The 16,319-nt window shown below is 36.6% G+C and overlaps 2 long non-coding RNA genes across 2 annotated transcripts; both read left to right on the top strand.

Moving 5' to 3' along the window:
- Positions 1 to 1,461: 1,461 nt before the first annotated feature.
- Positions 1,462 to 4,085, top strand: LOC145038922 (uncharacterized). Its single transcript, XR_013679639.1, has 3 exons — positions 1,462 to 2,106; positions 2,197 to 2,281; positions 3,950 to 4,085. It is a non-coding gene; the product is annotated as an uncharacterized LOC145038922 (long non-coding RNA).
- A 3,736-nt stretch (positions 4,086 to 7,821) lies between these two features.
- Positions 7,822 to 10,446, top strand: LOC145038921 (uncharacterized). The gene is made up of 3 exons (XR_013679638.1): positions 7,822 to 8,466; positions 8,557 to 8,641; positions 10,310 to 10,446. It is a non-coding gene; the product is annotated as an uncharacterized LOC145038921 (long non-coding RNA).
- The last annotated feature ends 5,873 nt before the right edge of the window (positions 10,447 to 16,319 follow it).

Below are 16,319 nucleotides of genomic sequence, written 5' to 3'. Positions count from 1 at the left end.
CATACCAAAGGGTACGTTGTGCGCACGTGGTCAGCCCTTCGTGGTTTCTGTTGGATTAATGTCTAAGTCCATAACTATAATTGGTAAGACTTGACCCGACCCGGCATGGTCCATTTGGGTTGCATGGCATCATGCACTTGGATAGACTATAATGAGAGAAATATGACACTTATGGTTATTAATATATTATAAGTTCTAGTATATTAATAATAAGAATAATAAGATTATTTAATTAGTATTGATCAAGAATTAATCTAGGATTAATTAAGTGATCAAAAGAAGACTAATTAAATATATGGGTTGATTGTGTAAATCATCCATACTTATATAGTGGGCTAATGCTCCATGGATTATCTAGTTGGGCCAAAACCCAAATGATGCTCCATGGATGCTCCATGGTGTATTTGAACCCATGGATCCAAGGAAATGGAAAGTCATGACAATTAGGGTTTACCCTAATTGTAACACTATATAAAGATATTATTCTTCCCAAAAAATCGGCCACTAGATTTCTAGAGAGGGCTAGTCGATTTCATGAAGTGTAGAATTCTCTCTAAGTTATTCCAAGTGTTTATGGTGTTGTGTGAACCATTTGAGGTGTCACACTTGGGGCACTGTGACAACCGTCAAATTCTGGTCAATTCAAAGTCAAATAAAGTCAACAAGTCAAACCTCTCAGCTCAACTAACCCTTGTGTACTTGGACTTACGTTCAGTATTTACTAAACAACCCACTACTCTAATAAGAAAACATGAATCGAAAAGTACGTACAACTAGATCTCTTTAACCTAAAAACTGTAGTACGTGGCGAGCCAAACTGATAAATCAATGATGCATACTCATCGGGAATGTATGATATGCGTTTTTTCTGGTGAGTATTCATATAAAATATTTATTTCCTTAATTAAAACAACAAAAGATATATTCTCATTTATATTTCCAAAAATGCGAAACTCTTCTGCAATTTCATCATTTTATGACCCCATTTGCGAAGTTGAGTATTTATTTCCAAAAAATGCGAAACTCTTCTGCAATTTCATCATTTTATGACCCCATTTGCGAAGTTGAGTATTTATTTCCAAAAAAATGCGAAACTCTTCTGCAATTTCATCATTTTATGACCCCAATTGCGAAGTTGAGTATTTATTTCAATGCGAAACTCTTCTGCAATTTCATCATTTTATGACCCCATTTGCGAAGTTGAGTATTTATTTCAAAAAAAAAAAAAAAAATGCGAAACTCCAGGGACAATATTTGAAATCTTCTGTTTTCTTCCCCAATTCGCATTCTACTGTGAAATACTTCGCATCCCTTCGCATTAATCACTTTCGCATCTTCATTCTTACACCCTTCGCATCCCTTCGCATTAATCACTTTCGCATCTTCATTCTTACACCCTTCGCATCCCTTCGCATTTTAACCTAATCAATCAAATGCGATTCACAAAATTTTCATTCCAGATGCGAATACAGTTTAGTTCTTGAACTCTAAACTTGCGAAATCAAAAATTCATATGCTGAACCCATATGCGAATATTAACCCAATTGACTTCAAGTTGATTCATAGATGCGAACACTCGATTGTTTTACTTTCGCAAAATGAGCATCAACAACTCCACAATCGAGTTTTTTTTAAATTCTTGCAAAACAACAATTTCATAGTCCTTGACTTCGCGTTTTTCTTCACGAATCATCCCTCAATCATCAATCCAATTGCGAATCAAAACTCATATGTTCTAGCTTTATCAATTCATCGACTACACTCATACAAATGCGAACAATACTCTCAAAATCGATTGAAACTTATAGCAAAGCTAAATCCAACTTCGCATTCAAAGTAGTGTTATTGATCCGCAGTCACAAGCAACCGCCCCACACCCACTCTCTGACCAACCATGCCTCCCCACCTTACCTAGGTCACATCAACGTCTTTTCCCACTCAATTAACCCTCTTCCCGAGTTTTTGAGGACTGATTATTCATCCTCTCTCCTCATTTCCCTCATTTTGCTCTCATTTCACAAGAAGATCAAACTCTTTCCTCTCTCACTTTCTCTCTCTAGAAATTCGAGATTCAAGGGCTGATCTTGAGTTTTTCCTCCACATTTGGTAAGCATAATCCATTCTCTTTATGATTATCTCATTTATTTCCACTCAAATCATGGATATCTTAGACAAACTCTCTCATAATTGTGTTAGAGCTTCGAATCTTCAAGTGATTCTTCAAGTGTTCTTGGGTTGAACACTTTCCATCTTCAACACGTATCTACTGAAATCACTCAAGGTGAGTTCATACCCCTACATTTTCATGTTTTCTCAAGTTTTCAGGGGGGAATACAAGTTAAGACACTAAGAACATAACTAGATTTTTCTAACAGCCTTCATCAGAAAAGTTCAACTCCATTCACGGACTGTTTTGGGCATCTTAACTATTTTTGTTTTCAAAACTGTACAAGGTGCAAATAGATCAAGTTTTTAGCTTTAAAATGGCTACTTGCACATCTCCATACGATTTTTCTACAATTTATGGTGATTTTTACAAAACTGCCTATCATTTCAAACAACAATCCGGACCAGTCTGTGATTATGGACTTTTTCACCCAAGTTAGAGGTCATTATAAATTGTGATAAAAATTATGAGCAAACTAGACACATTTTGTGAACTCTCAGAATTTACGGATCTAGTTTTCGACTTCGTATGATTTTTCTATGATTTTTCCAAAACAGGGCAGAATTGCTAAATTTTGCCAACAGCATGTAAATATCATAACACTTTGTATTATGTTGAGCAAAGTGTATAATCATAAATTCTAATATTTGAATGAGTTTTCTTGCTAGTTTATCATTATAGACTGAAACTAAAACATTCATATTAAATATTATTCATTCATTTTGGAACACGCACTATTAAACTATGAAAAGAGTTCGATAAATTCACTACACTAATACTTTTCCATAAAAGAGTTCATACATAGTACATACATTTTAGATAAACTATAATAGGTATAGTTTATGATACATCACTCTACGCACTCGTACAAGAAGGGTACATTCATACAAGAAATATTTATTTTCACACACATTTCACGTAAACTTGTTATCCTATATTGTGAGTTTCTCTATCTCTCTCCCCGTACGTCCGAGTGCGGGATATAATTCCTGGTAGTTATAATCAGAATCTCCTGGAGGGAGAACGTGATACTTGTATATAGATCTATATTGGGATTGACACCCCACACCTCGCTGCTAGCTACAGTGGGATCTGCAGGTCTACGGGTGACAAATGTCATTTCATTTTTCGCGACACTGAGAACGTCGTGGCAGGTTCACATAGTCATAGTATGATTATAACGGCTCACATAGGGAACAATCCATAAGTTTACGGGATTTTATTTTTAAAAACCTAAATGAGTTTTATGTTGATTTAAAATCACCTTTTATCTCTATGGGTACAAATACAAAGTACCGGGTCTCTATACAAAAAGGAGTACAGATACAAAGTACCGGGTCTCTATACAAAGTTATTATGATATTAAACTATATTTCCTCTAGAATTGTTAGACTTCAACTATGGTCGCTGAGCGTATATGTTTGAGTCATATAAGAGTTTAGTCTTGATTGGCCTAGAATTGGTGGTGCCCGCCTCATCTCCTGTTCCTCGTTGGGTTGTGGACCTGGGGCAGACCCACTATATTCAACGTTTTATCTAAGTTAAACCTTATATAACTTATATATGTTGGACGATTATAGAGGAACTCTACGGATTACTCTAGGGTTCATTAATGCATCATGCAGGATTATTTCTATTCATACTTAACTAAGAAAATATTGGATTTTCTGGAAATCAAACTAAATCGATTTTACAAGGAAAAACGGTTTCTACTTCAAACAAAACTCTTATGAACTCACCAACCTTTGTGTTGACACTCTTTAAAACTACTTGTATTCTCAGGAAGTCAGTGAAACAGGCAAACTTCATCGCTTTGAGGATGGGACGCTAAACCGTCAACAAATTTATTTTGTCATCATAATGTAATTGCTTTTGAAACATGTAAACATATACTTTGGTGTAACTTTTGCAATTATATTTATGGTGGTTGTTTTTACTTTGAGCACTATTATACACGTTGTTGTGATACTGTACATGAAGTCCTCCACCCCCAGACGTTTCCGCCATCCTTGGTTTGGGGGTGTGACAGATTGGTATCAGAGCATTGTTTATAGTGAACTAAGTATATCGAACCACATAAGATATACAAACTATAAATGCATTGGGACTAAGGTCTCTGATTTTAAGATTTCAAAACCACTATACCTTTAAGAATAAATAACTTTTGTTAAAAGTATACATGCATGCATACATACTAAGGTCAGCATCATTTTAGGACAAAACAAAAGTAAAGATTGTTGGACATCACAGGTAAGCCTGGGGATGTATGATCAGTCTTGGGAATAGCATAGCCTGATCAACTATGCTGGTCCGAGGAGTGATTAGCATATGCCCAAGAATGGTTGTGATGTGGCAACAAGTCTAAAAATTTACCAACACTACCACAATGAAATACCATAGGGGTATTTTGGCATTATTAAAATTACATATGTGAGAACTAAATAGATCTTTATCAATAGGTCAATAGTTGCTTAGTGGATACATTAAAATTTTATGTATCCAGGACGTCATAGACTTAGAATCTGTGGATCTTTGCTCTACTTCCTGTTCTCGTTGGATTGGGGATTTAGAGTTAGGGTCGCTTATTCGAAGGTCTATCCTGTCCCGAATACATATAATTAGTATGCACTAAACAATTTGTTGAAGTACCTGATAAAGATCATCGTATAATTAACTAATTAGTACGTTTGCTTAATTGTTTCTTATATCCCCATTTCTCGCGAAGATATCATGGCTGGATTTCCATCCACACGACGACCCGTACTACCCTAACCACGACAATACCAAATGGCTCGGAGAGGAGCCAGAGAATGATTACCCAACCCCTGTAGATGGCCACCAAGCTGAAGGCTATGCTGATGGTTCTGATTCCGACCCTGAAGTGGAGAACTTAACCCCGATGACTCTTGTTCCGAATCCTAACCCTTGTCCAACTTTTCAAGGCCCGACGCCTCCTTGGGTAGAGTGCTTGGAAACCTGGAGCAAAGAACAAGACCAACATATGTCGTTTAGTAGAGAACGAAGCTTCTACAACATAAACGAAGGAAGCTCAAACAGATACAATTTTTCCAATCCTGGTCCATAGAGTTGCCCGAAACGAGATTCTGGGTAGAACGACTCTCCATAGTATCGCAAAGGTTGATGCAAATGCAAGAATACATACGATCCGCACCAAGCGCCTTGAACACACTCGTGAAAAATCTAAGAGAAACCACAAAACCCACTAACTCGTGAAGTTCATTCATATGGACTTCCTTTATGAACTACATATAAGGAATTCTTAAATCGAAGAAAAATGCAGGAAAAATCAAATTCTATAACAACTGACTTGTCTTTACTAGTAGAAACTTATCATCTGATCATTTTTCCTTTTTGCAAACTCATGACAGAACAATGCCACCAAGGAAAAGACCCAGACCTTCGGGCAGCACAGCGCCACCACCTCCGACGCCACCTCCCCAGTTTGATCCTGAAATGTTCCAAGCTGCAGTGACAGCAGCCGTGGTAGCTGCAATGTCACAAATTGGCACAAATAGCAATGGTGGTGCTGGATCTGGAGCCACAAACCCTAACCACGGGGATAGTGCAGGACGCACAAGGGAATGCACTTACAAGGACTTCACAAATGGCAAACCCGATTCCTTTGATGGAAGTGGGGGTGTCCTCGCACTAATTCAATGGTTCGAGAGGACCGAAGCGATCTTTGAGATTTGCGCTTGCCCCGAAGCGAGCAAAGTCAAGTACGCGACATTCACCTTCATCGGAAGAGCTCTCACTTGGTGGAACGGCAAAGTTAAGTCGCTTACGCTTGCAGTGGCTAACTCGTTAAGTTGGGAGGACTTAAAGAAGATGATGTTGAAGGAATATTGCCCAAGAGGTGAAGTGCAAAAGCTGGAGCAAGAACTATGGAATCTCAGAATGGCAGGCTCCGACCTTACAACTTACACCAACCGATTTTGTGATCTAGCACTCCTTTGTCCCGCTATGGTCACCCCGGAAGACAAAAAGTTGGAGCGTTACCTCTGGGGATTGTCCCCCGAAATTCAAGATAGCGTGCTCGCCTCAAGACCAACTACCTTCGACAGCGCCAAGGAGTTAGCACAACAACTCATTGACCACCATGCCCGCCATGACACTATGGCAACCACCCATACCCAAGCAAGAGGAGGGAACAACGAAAGAAAGTTTTGGGACAACAAGAAAGACCAATCAACCCAAGGCCTCGCTAAGAAGCAACAGATCCTTGCTGTTCATGCTGCCACAACCCTCACCACACCAACTCCCATGAAACCATACGCAGGAACACTTCCAAAATGCAACAAGTGTAACTTCCATCACACTGGGGCTTGTCGAAAGTTGCATTGCAAAAACTGCGACAGAGAGGGGCACACTGCTCGTTTCTGTAAGGCACCAGCACGACCCATCAACCAGGTACCCGGCTCTGGAGCAAGCCCAACCTGTTACGAGTGTGGAGAAACGGGACACTTTATAAGGGAATGCCCAAGGACAAGAGATGCTGGTGGTGGCGGGAGGGTGTTTGCAATCACCGAAGGAGAAACCACTCCGGAACTGCCCGCAAATATCAGTACGTGTTCCTAACATCGACATTTAGATCCCGAATTTCTCTATATGCTAAATCTAGCATCGATTAAAGCATGCATAGTAGTAATCATGTGACATCGGGCGAGTTATTCCTTACCATAATCAAATTCTCGTACTACGAAAAGTCATCCCCATCTTTCCTCTAAATTCCTGGATCCCCATTCGAAGTGCAAATTTCGGGACGAAATTCCCTTTAACGGGGGGATGATGTGACAACCGTCAAATTCTGGTCAATTCAAAGTCAAATAAAGTCAACAAGTCAAACCTCTCAGCTCAACTAACCCTTGTGTACTTGGACTTACGTTCAGTATTTACTAAACAACCCACTACTCTAATAAGAAAACATGAATCGAAAAGTACGTACAACTAGATCTCTTTAACCTAAAAACTGTAGTACGTGGCGAGCCAAACTGATAAATCAATGATGCATACTCATCGGGAATGTATGATATGCGTTTTTTCTGGTGAGTATTCATATAAAATATTTATTTCCTTAATTAAAACAACAAAAGATATATTCTCATTTATATTTCCAAAAATGCGAAACTCTTCTGCAATTTCATCATTTTATGACCCCATTTGCGAAGTTGAGTATTTATTTCCAAAAAATGCGAAACTCTTCTGCAATTTCATCATTTTATGACCCCATTTGCGAAGTTGAGTATTTATTTCCAAAAAAATGCGAAACTCTTCTGCAATTTCATCATTTTATGACCCCAATTGCGAAGTTGAGTATTTATTTCAATGCGAAACTCTTCTGCAATTTCATCATTTTATGACCCCATTTGCGAAGTTGAGTATTTATTTCAAAAAAAAAAAAAAATGCGAAACTCCAGGGACAATATTTGAAATCTTCTGTTTTCTTCCCCAATTCGCATTCTACTGTGAAATACTTCGCATCCCTTCGCATTAATCACTTTCGCATCTTCATTCTTACACCCTTCGCATCCCTTCGCATTAATCACTTTCGCATCTTCATTCTTACACCCTTCGCATCCCTTCGCATTTTAACCTAATCAATCAAATGCGATTCACAAAATTTTCATTCCAGATGCGAATACAGTTTAGTTCTTGAACTCTAAACTTGCGAAATCAAAAATTCATATGCTGAACCCATATGCGAATATTAACCCAATTGACTTCAAGTTGATTCATAGATGCGAACACTCGATTGTTTTACTTTCGCAAAATGAGCATCAACAACTCCACAATCGAGTTTTTTTTAAATTCTTGCAAAACAACAATTTCATAGTCCTTGACTTCGCGTTTTTCTTCACGAATCATCCCTCAATCATCAATCCAATTGCGAATCAAAACTCATATGTTCTAGCTTTATCAATTCATCGACTACACTCATACAAATGCGAACAATACTCTCAAAATCGATTGAAACTTATAGCAAAGCTAAATCCAACTTCGCATTCAAAGTAGTGTTATTGATCCGCAGTCACAAGCAACCGCCCCACACCCACTCTCTGACCAACCATGCCTCCCCACCTTACCTAGGTCACATCAACGTCTTTTCCCACTCAATTAACCCTCTTCCCGAGTTTTTGAGGACTGATTATTCATCCTCTCTCCTCATTTCCCTCATTTTGCTCTCATTTCACAAGAAGATCAAACTCTTTCCTCTCTCACTTTCTCTCTCTAGAAATTCGAGATTCAAGGGCTGATCTTGAGTTTTTCCTCCACATTTGGTAAGCATAATCCATTCTCTTTATGATTATCTCATTTATTTCCACTCAAATCATGGATATCTTAGACAAACTCTCTCATAATTGTGTTAGAGCTTCGAATCTTCAAGTGATTCTTCAAGTGTTCTTGGGTTGAACACTTTCCATCTTCAACACGTATCTACTGAAATCACTCAAGGTGAGTTCATACCCCTACATTTTCATGTTTTCTCAAGTTTTCAGGGGGGAATACAAGTTAAGACACTAAGAACATAACTAGATTTTTCTAACAGCCTTCATCAGAAAAGTTCAACTCCATTCACGGACTGTTTTGGGCATCTTAACTATTTTTGTTTTCAAAACTGTACAAGGTGCAAATAGATCAAGTTTTTAGCTTTAAAATGGCTACTTGCACATCTCCATACGATTTTTCTACAATTTATGGTGATTTTTACAAAACTGCCTATCATTTCAAACAACAATCCGGACCAGTCTGTGATTATGGACTTTTTCACCCAAGTTAGAGGTCATTATAAATTGTGATAAAAATTATGAGCAAACTAGACACATTTTGTGAACTCTCAGAATTTACGGATCTAGTTTTCGACTTCGTATGATTTTTCTATGATTTTTCCAAAACAGGGCAGAATTGCTAAATTTTGCCAACAGCATGTAAATATCATAACACTTTGTATTATGTTGAGCAAAGTGTATAATCATAAATTCTAATATTTGAATGAGTTTTCTTGCTAGTTTATCATTATAGACTGAAACTAAAACATTCATATTAAATATTATTCATTCATTTTGGAACACGCACTATTAAACTATGAAAAGAGTTCGATAAATTCACTACACTAATACTTTTCCATAAAAGAGTTCATACATAGTACATACATTTTAGATAAACTATAATAGGTATAGTTTATGATACATCACTCTACGCACTCGTACAAGAAGGGTACATTCATACAAGAAATATTTATTTTCACACACATTTCACGTAAACTTGTTATCCTATATTGTGAGTTTCTCTATCTCTCTCCCCGTACGTCCGAGTGCGGGATATAATTCCTGGTAGTTATAATCAGAATCTCCTGGAGGGAGAACGTGATACTTGTATATAGATCTATATTGGGATTGACACCCCACACCTCGCTGCTAGCTACAGTGGGATCTGCAGGTCTACGGGTGACAAATGTCATTTCATTTTTCGCGACACTGAGAACGTCGTGGCAGGTTCACATAGTCATAGTATGATTATAACGGCTCACATAGGGAACAATCCATAAGTTTACGGGATTTTATTTTTAAAAACCTAAATGAGTTTTATGTTGATTTAAAATCACCTTTTATCTCTATGGGTACAAATACAAAGTACCGGGTCTCTATACAAAAAGGAGTACAGATACAAAGTACCGGGTCTCTATACAAAGTTATTATGATATTAAACTATATTTCCTCTAGAATTGTTAGACTTCAACTATGGTCGCTGAGCGTATATGTTTGAGTCATATAAGAGTTTAGTCTTGATTGGCCTAGAATTGGTGGTGCCCGCCTCATCTCCTGTTCCTCGTTGGGTTGTGGACCTGGGGCAGACCCACTATATTCAACGTTTTATCTAAGTTAAACCTTATATAACTTATATATGTTGGACGATTATAGAGGAACTCTACGGATTACTCTAGGGTTCATTAATGCATCATGCAGGATTATTTCTATTCATACTTAACTAAGAAAATATTGGATTTTCTGGAAATCAAACTAAATCGATTTTACAAGGAAAAACGGTTTCTACTTCAAACAAAACTCTTATGAACTCACCAACCTTTGTGTTGACACTCTTTAAAACTACTTGTATTCTCAGGAAGTCAGTGAAACAGGCAAACTTCATCGCTTTGAGGATGGGACGCTAAACCGTCAACAAATTTATTTTGTCATCATAATGTAATTGCTTTTGAAACATGTAAACATATACTTTGGTGTAACTTTTGCAATTATATTTATGGTGGTTGTTTTTACTTTGAGCACTATTATACACGTTGTTGTGATACTGTACATGAAGTCCTCCACCCCCAGACGTTTCCGCCATCCTTGGTTTGGGGGTGTGACAGGCACTAGGCACTCAAGCTTCATGAAGACAAGCACTATCAAAGAGGTATGTATTCTATCTTGTTATATCCATTATTTTGTATGCTAGATTAGGATAATACCTTGGATGTTCATATTTGCATGTATAATAGAGAAAACATAGATCCAAGGTATTTAGGGTTGCATGTACACTTAGGAGTGTTAGAATGCTCATAACCCAACAGTGGTATCAGAGCCAGGTTTGTTTTCTTGTTATACCTGCAATAGAAGCTGAAAAATCGAGTTTTGATGCTGTCAGCCCAGCTGACTCGCCGAGTCCATGAAGGGACTCGACGAGTCCAAGGCAAAATGCATCCAACTCGCCGAGTTGAGTTCATGCACTCGACGAGTTGGACCCCAGACAGCATATCTTCGAGGTTTTTGGCTAGAAATGGACTAGGAACATTACCCTAAGTTGTTTTGGACTTATAAACTTGTTTTTAAATGTGGTAATGTTCATGCTAATCCATTTTCAAGATAATTGTCAATAGATTCATGTTTTGTATTAGTTTAAAGGTTAGACTAATTACATGAAAAAGTTTGATTTGAATTATCTTGTTCTTATGAGTTGCTTAGATTAATAGAAAAGTTGAGTGAAAAAGTTGTTTTCAATCCAAATTAATCTAAGAGTTGATTATAAAATGTGTTTGTGTAACTTATCCTTAAGTTACATGAAGAGTCACATTAAAGACTCATAAAACTCATAAAGTTGGCAAAGGTTACAAAAAAAGATGAAGAGTCTTGTCCTTAAGTTATGGAGGTTCAAGAGTCACTTCATTAATAAATAAATAAATAAAATATGTAACCTTAATTAATTCCATAAGTTATAAAATAAAGAAAAGATTAATTCTTTATTAGTTTAAAGTCTTCCATAATTTGTCCACAAGTTATGGAACTTGAAGAGTTTTTGGATTAAAACTACTTTAAATACATAAGGTATGGAATTAATTAGTTTTGAATAGTTCCAAAACTTGCCCTCAAGTTTTGGAATTTGTAAAGTTTTCTCTTATGGATACTTTAATTCCAAGTTAGCCCTTAGAATTTTAAAAAGTTAAAATTCAACCCTTATACTTTATAATATTATAAGTTAATAATATATATATGTATAAGAGTAAAGTCGGTCTTACCGCTAGTACGCCTCATTCACGAAGCCGGTCTATAAGGTGGGTATAAGGTTGTTGCCTATAAAATGGCAACGTAATGGGTGTCCACTCTCACCCACCGCTTGCTTGACTGGTGGAGGGTCGTTAGCCGAACGGGTTTGACATGACTTTAATTCTCCCTTCATTAAAAGTATTAATGATAAATACTAAGTAACTAAACTCTTATAAAAACCCAATCTTAGTTACTTAGGAAAATGTGAATAAGGTGCTAATCCATGAAATTACACTTTGCACTTTGTTTGAGTCGGTTAGTGGAGCGCGTGTGGTTAACCGGCACACTAACTCGTATTTAACAAGGTAGGCAAAGGGTGACTTAATGTTTATCATAGTATCGGTGGAGCGTGTGTGGTTAACCGGCACATCGATTGAGGGGTAAACACTTAAGGGTACCAAGTAATTTGCATGGTTACTTCACACCTTGTTTTGTGATCCTCGGCATCCCAGTCACAAAACCTGAAGGGCACACTCGAGATTGAAACATGCCATTGAACAGTTCAATGAATCTCAAAAGATCTAGGAGTTTCAAAAACCAATTAAAACCTAATAATACATTTCGTTTATCTTGGTGGAAATTGGTGAATCGTCATTCACCTACCTTCAAATTGTTTTATAGCTTGGATTACGGCATACCTCTTCTAAGTTATAAAGTAGTTTGTTGGGTCCTAGCCTTAATATTTCATATTGGGTGTCATATTAAGGACTTTAAAATCAACTATCTTGAATATCTCCCAAAAAGATGTCTGGTTTAGATATTTATGATCTTCCCAAATCTCTTGAAACAAGCTTTCCTAAATGAAGATGATGTCCCATGGATATCATACTTCTCTCTCCTCCTCCAATTATTCTCCCTAACCCACAAGTTCTTGAAAAGTTTAAGATCACTCAAGCCCTAATGGCAAGGCAAGGTCTAAGTGTGATCACATCTTGGAGATGTAGTCACATATTGACAAGCCGGGAGAGTTGGGTGTCAAAGTCTTGAGAAAGTTGGTGGTTCAATCACTTTCTAAGTCACATAGTGAGTTCCTTTGGGACACCTATGAAATAGACTATGACAAGACCCTTAATGATCTTATCTATTGTTAAGATCAACTTCCTGAAACTTTATGGAAATTGACAATGGTGACACTGGAAATACAGAAAAAGCATTCTCTTCCCAATGGAAAGGGATCGGCCATAGTCAACTCGGTTGAACAAATGGTAAAGAGAAAAACTAAGTCTGTGATAGTCTCGTGTACCATTGTCAAAGGGTCCATATGTTTATATTGCCAAAGTAAGGGTCATTAGTTGCGAAGCTGCCTAATTTACCTAAGGATGTTAAAGTCAATAAGATTGACTCTACTTCAGGTAAAAGTCCACTAATCTAACTCTGTTAAGTTTCTATTCTGAGATTCTTGATGCATGATGTGACTGGGTCACATGGTGATGTTTTAAGAATCAAAGAAAAGTGAAGAAACTTAAAGAAAGAATATGCTGAATCTGATCGCGTAGATGGATTTCTATCGCATAGTTTGAAAAATCGGATTCTTGAGCTACTTCTTAGGAGTTATGAGATATTGCTTAGGAATAGATAACAACAAGTTTTCATATGGATTGTAAGGATAAGTTTTTCCGCATAGTTTTAAAATAAAAGAAAATTTTTGATTTTATTTATTTTAAATATCCTTACAATGGCATTTGAAAAAAATTGTTGCTTATATGATTCCATTAATAAGCAAGAGTGGAAATATGAAATTGATTCTTTCATTTGTGGTAATGTCTAAATTTACCAAACAAGGAAAGATTCTCATCATCCAAAATCTCAATTGGACCGGGACTTGGAATCATGCAAGTTGTATAGCATGATGAATGAGAACTTTCAAGCATTGGAAAAATTAAGACTAATTACTTATTCACATGGATGTGTGAGTAAAGTAATGGACTAAGGGATCAAGTACATAGGCATGTGCACTGATTAAGTCCACCACAAAAGATATAAGGCTATTCGTCATAGTTTACTAAAGCTTAGTAAATATGATTATACTTACAAGCGTAAGTGTAACTCTGAGACATTGGAAAAGGTTCCAACGCATGGCAGAGCGGATAAGAAGAATCAAATTAGGCAGAAGGATAAAAGTTTCTCAAATCTGAAAAGATGGGAGAGTACTTTAGTATCAGTTTTGTGATCATCTTAATGATTAAGAAACCATATCAAAATTAGTTCTCTAAGGAAGTCTTAGTTCATTCTTATGACTAAGAAGAAGGGATCTCGAATTGTTGAAATGATTAAATCAAGAAGATGAGTCATACTTCATTTCAATACAAGTCTTAGAGTCATACTCCAAGATTGTAATTTGAGTGACATGTCTTAAAGAAGGTTTAAAACACTTGACAAATGTAAGAGTAAAAGTTTCTACTCTTGTACATTTGAAATTGGTAAGTTGTGATGTTTTGGATAAAACAAAGACCAACTAAGGCCAATTGTGTGAAGTGTTTGTCTTGATTAGAATCCGCACTATCTCTTGGATGTTTGACAAGGAAGTCTTATAGGTCAAGAGGACAGTAGGAGTCTTAAAGGTCTTGAAATTCTCAAGAACTAATCAAGAATGAAACCTGAAGTTCTTCACTAGCACACGACTTGAGGTTTATAACCTATCGTGTTGACATATTCTGTGCTCATTCTAGTTAAAGTTGGCTTTGCATATGAGTTCTTAGAGTTCTCAATGTGTTGCACAACAACTTGGAAGCAATGGTAGGCCCTTGAGCTGCCAGGTGGCAAGAAATTAAGATTGAGTTCAATCCATATGGTTTTGGATTTGTCATTATCCTTGTCTTGTGATTATGGTTTTGACAAATTCATATGGGTAGGAACTCATACACCATTAAATCTAAGTGTCATAAGGTTTCTCTCCGATTCATGAAAATGATGGTGAGGAAACACTTTGACTAAGTAGATTTTAGTTAGATAGCAATTGTGATATTTACATTCTCAAAGTCGTTAGTGGAGCGTGTGTGGTTTACCGGCACACTAACTTGGACTTGTGAGAAATGGCAAAGGTCAAAACGATCAAGACTATGATTACGGCATCCCTTTTCATAGTTCTTAAAATTGTTTTGACACACCCATGAGCTATCTAAGGGAAGGTGTATGTTTTTGATAAAGTCTTATAAAAACAATCTAGTATCAGAAATCTGAACTTTGGTCAGAAAGTCAATAAAGTATTGATTTCTAGAAGTCGAGCTTTCTGAGTACATGTCAAAGCTTGTGGGAGAATAAGTGTTATGCTAATAATCATCATGTTAGTGGGAGCATGATAATTACGATAAGTATTGCAAGCTAGCAATGTTAATTATAGAAAACAAAAGGTTTCAATTGGGGAAAAGTTGTTTTGCTATAATTAAGGGAGAGGAAATTATACTTCATCTCAAATCTATAAGCTTAGATCGTGAGGTTTTAATCATTTAGTCAAGAATATATATGAATTTCATGTTGGAATGGCTCAACATAAGGAAATTCTGTATATGGGTCCATTATTTGCGTTCTTAATTTCGATTATGATTACGGCATCCCTTTTCATAATCTGAATTATCAGAACTTGGCAAATAGAAATGGAAATGTTATAGCAAAAGACTCGTTTAGTCTTTATGTGAGACATCATGAATCGTGTCCCATATCCTTCAGATATAGGATCGATTACATGTGCTATATTCATCCTTTCTAAAATTTTCCAAATGCCTAGGGCATTAAGAAGGGAAAAAGGTTTAGAACTGGATATGACTAAAAGGATTAAACAATTGTCGAGGACAATCTAAGGTTTACCAAAGATTGGTTGCTCAAGGACAATTGGAAGTATAGAAATAATTCTGGAAGGACCATATTGACATAATCTGTAAGGAGGCAACTCTTGTTCAGAAGTGATAGTCAAAATAGAATCTGGAAATGTTTCAAAGTTAGAATTTTCAATCTGTGTAAGGTTAGGAAACTTAATGCAAGAAGGATGTTTCTAAGGAGCTGATCTCCTTTGGAATACTCTGTAATGATTGTTTCCAAGACTTTCTGACTTTGCGCATAATCATTACAAGAGGATCAATGCATATAAGTTTAGAATCTAACAGATTTCAGTAAATGACATGAATTTGGAATTCTTGCATTTGCAGTAAGGATTTGGGAGTGTGAAAAGAGAATCATTGAAGTTATGTTCATTTGATCTAGTTCACAAAATAAATATCATAGTCAAACATATTATGCATACTTGGTGTATGGCATGACTATTGTTTAGAAAACATAGTGTGCATGCTTGGAGCATGGGACAACTATTGTTTTAAATTCAAGAATAATGTTGATAGCTGAAACAATATACAATGAATAATGTGTAATCATATGGTGATAAATAAAAGGAGTTTTATTTATATTCATAAGTTCTGAGACCATATTGGATTCAAATTATTATTGTGTTTCACTTTGCATGTTTTGACTTCCTGAATAAACTAGGTTATTCTTCCGGAATGACTAAGTTATTCAAACCATCCACAGTCGGTCATATGTTGGAAGTAGATATGAATTAAGAGTGTCATGGGTTGGCTTGTAGAGGACTAAGTTGTTGGACA

Source organism: Lactuca saligna, chromosome 4 (assembly GCF_052625555.1).
Source record: "Lactuca saligna cultivar CGN05327 chromosome 4, ASM5262555v1, whole genome shotgun sequence".
Taxonomy (NCBI): Eukaryota; Viridiplantae; Streptophyta; class Magnoliopsida; order Asterales; family Asteraceae; genus Lactuca; species Lactuca saligna.
Note: the sequence above shows the minus strand (reverse complement) of the source record. Positions and strands in the feature narration are given on the sequence as shown.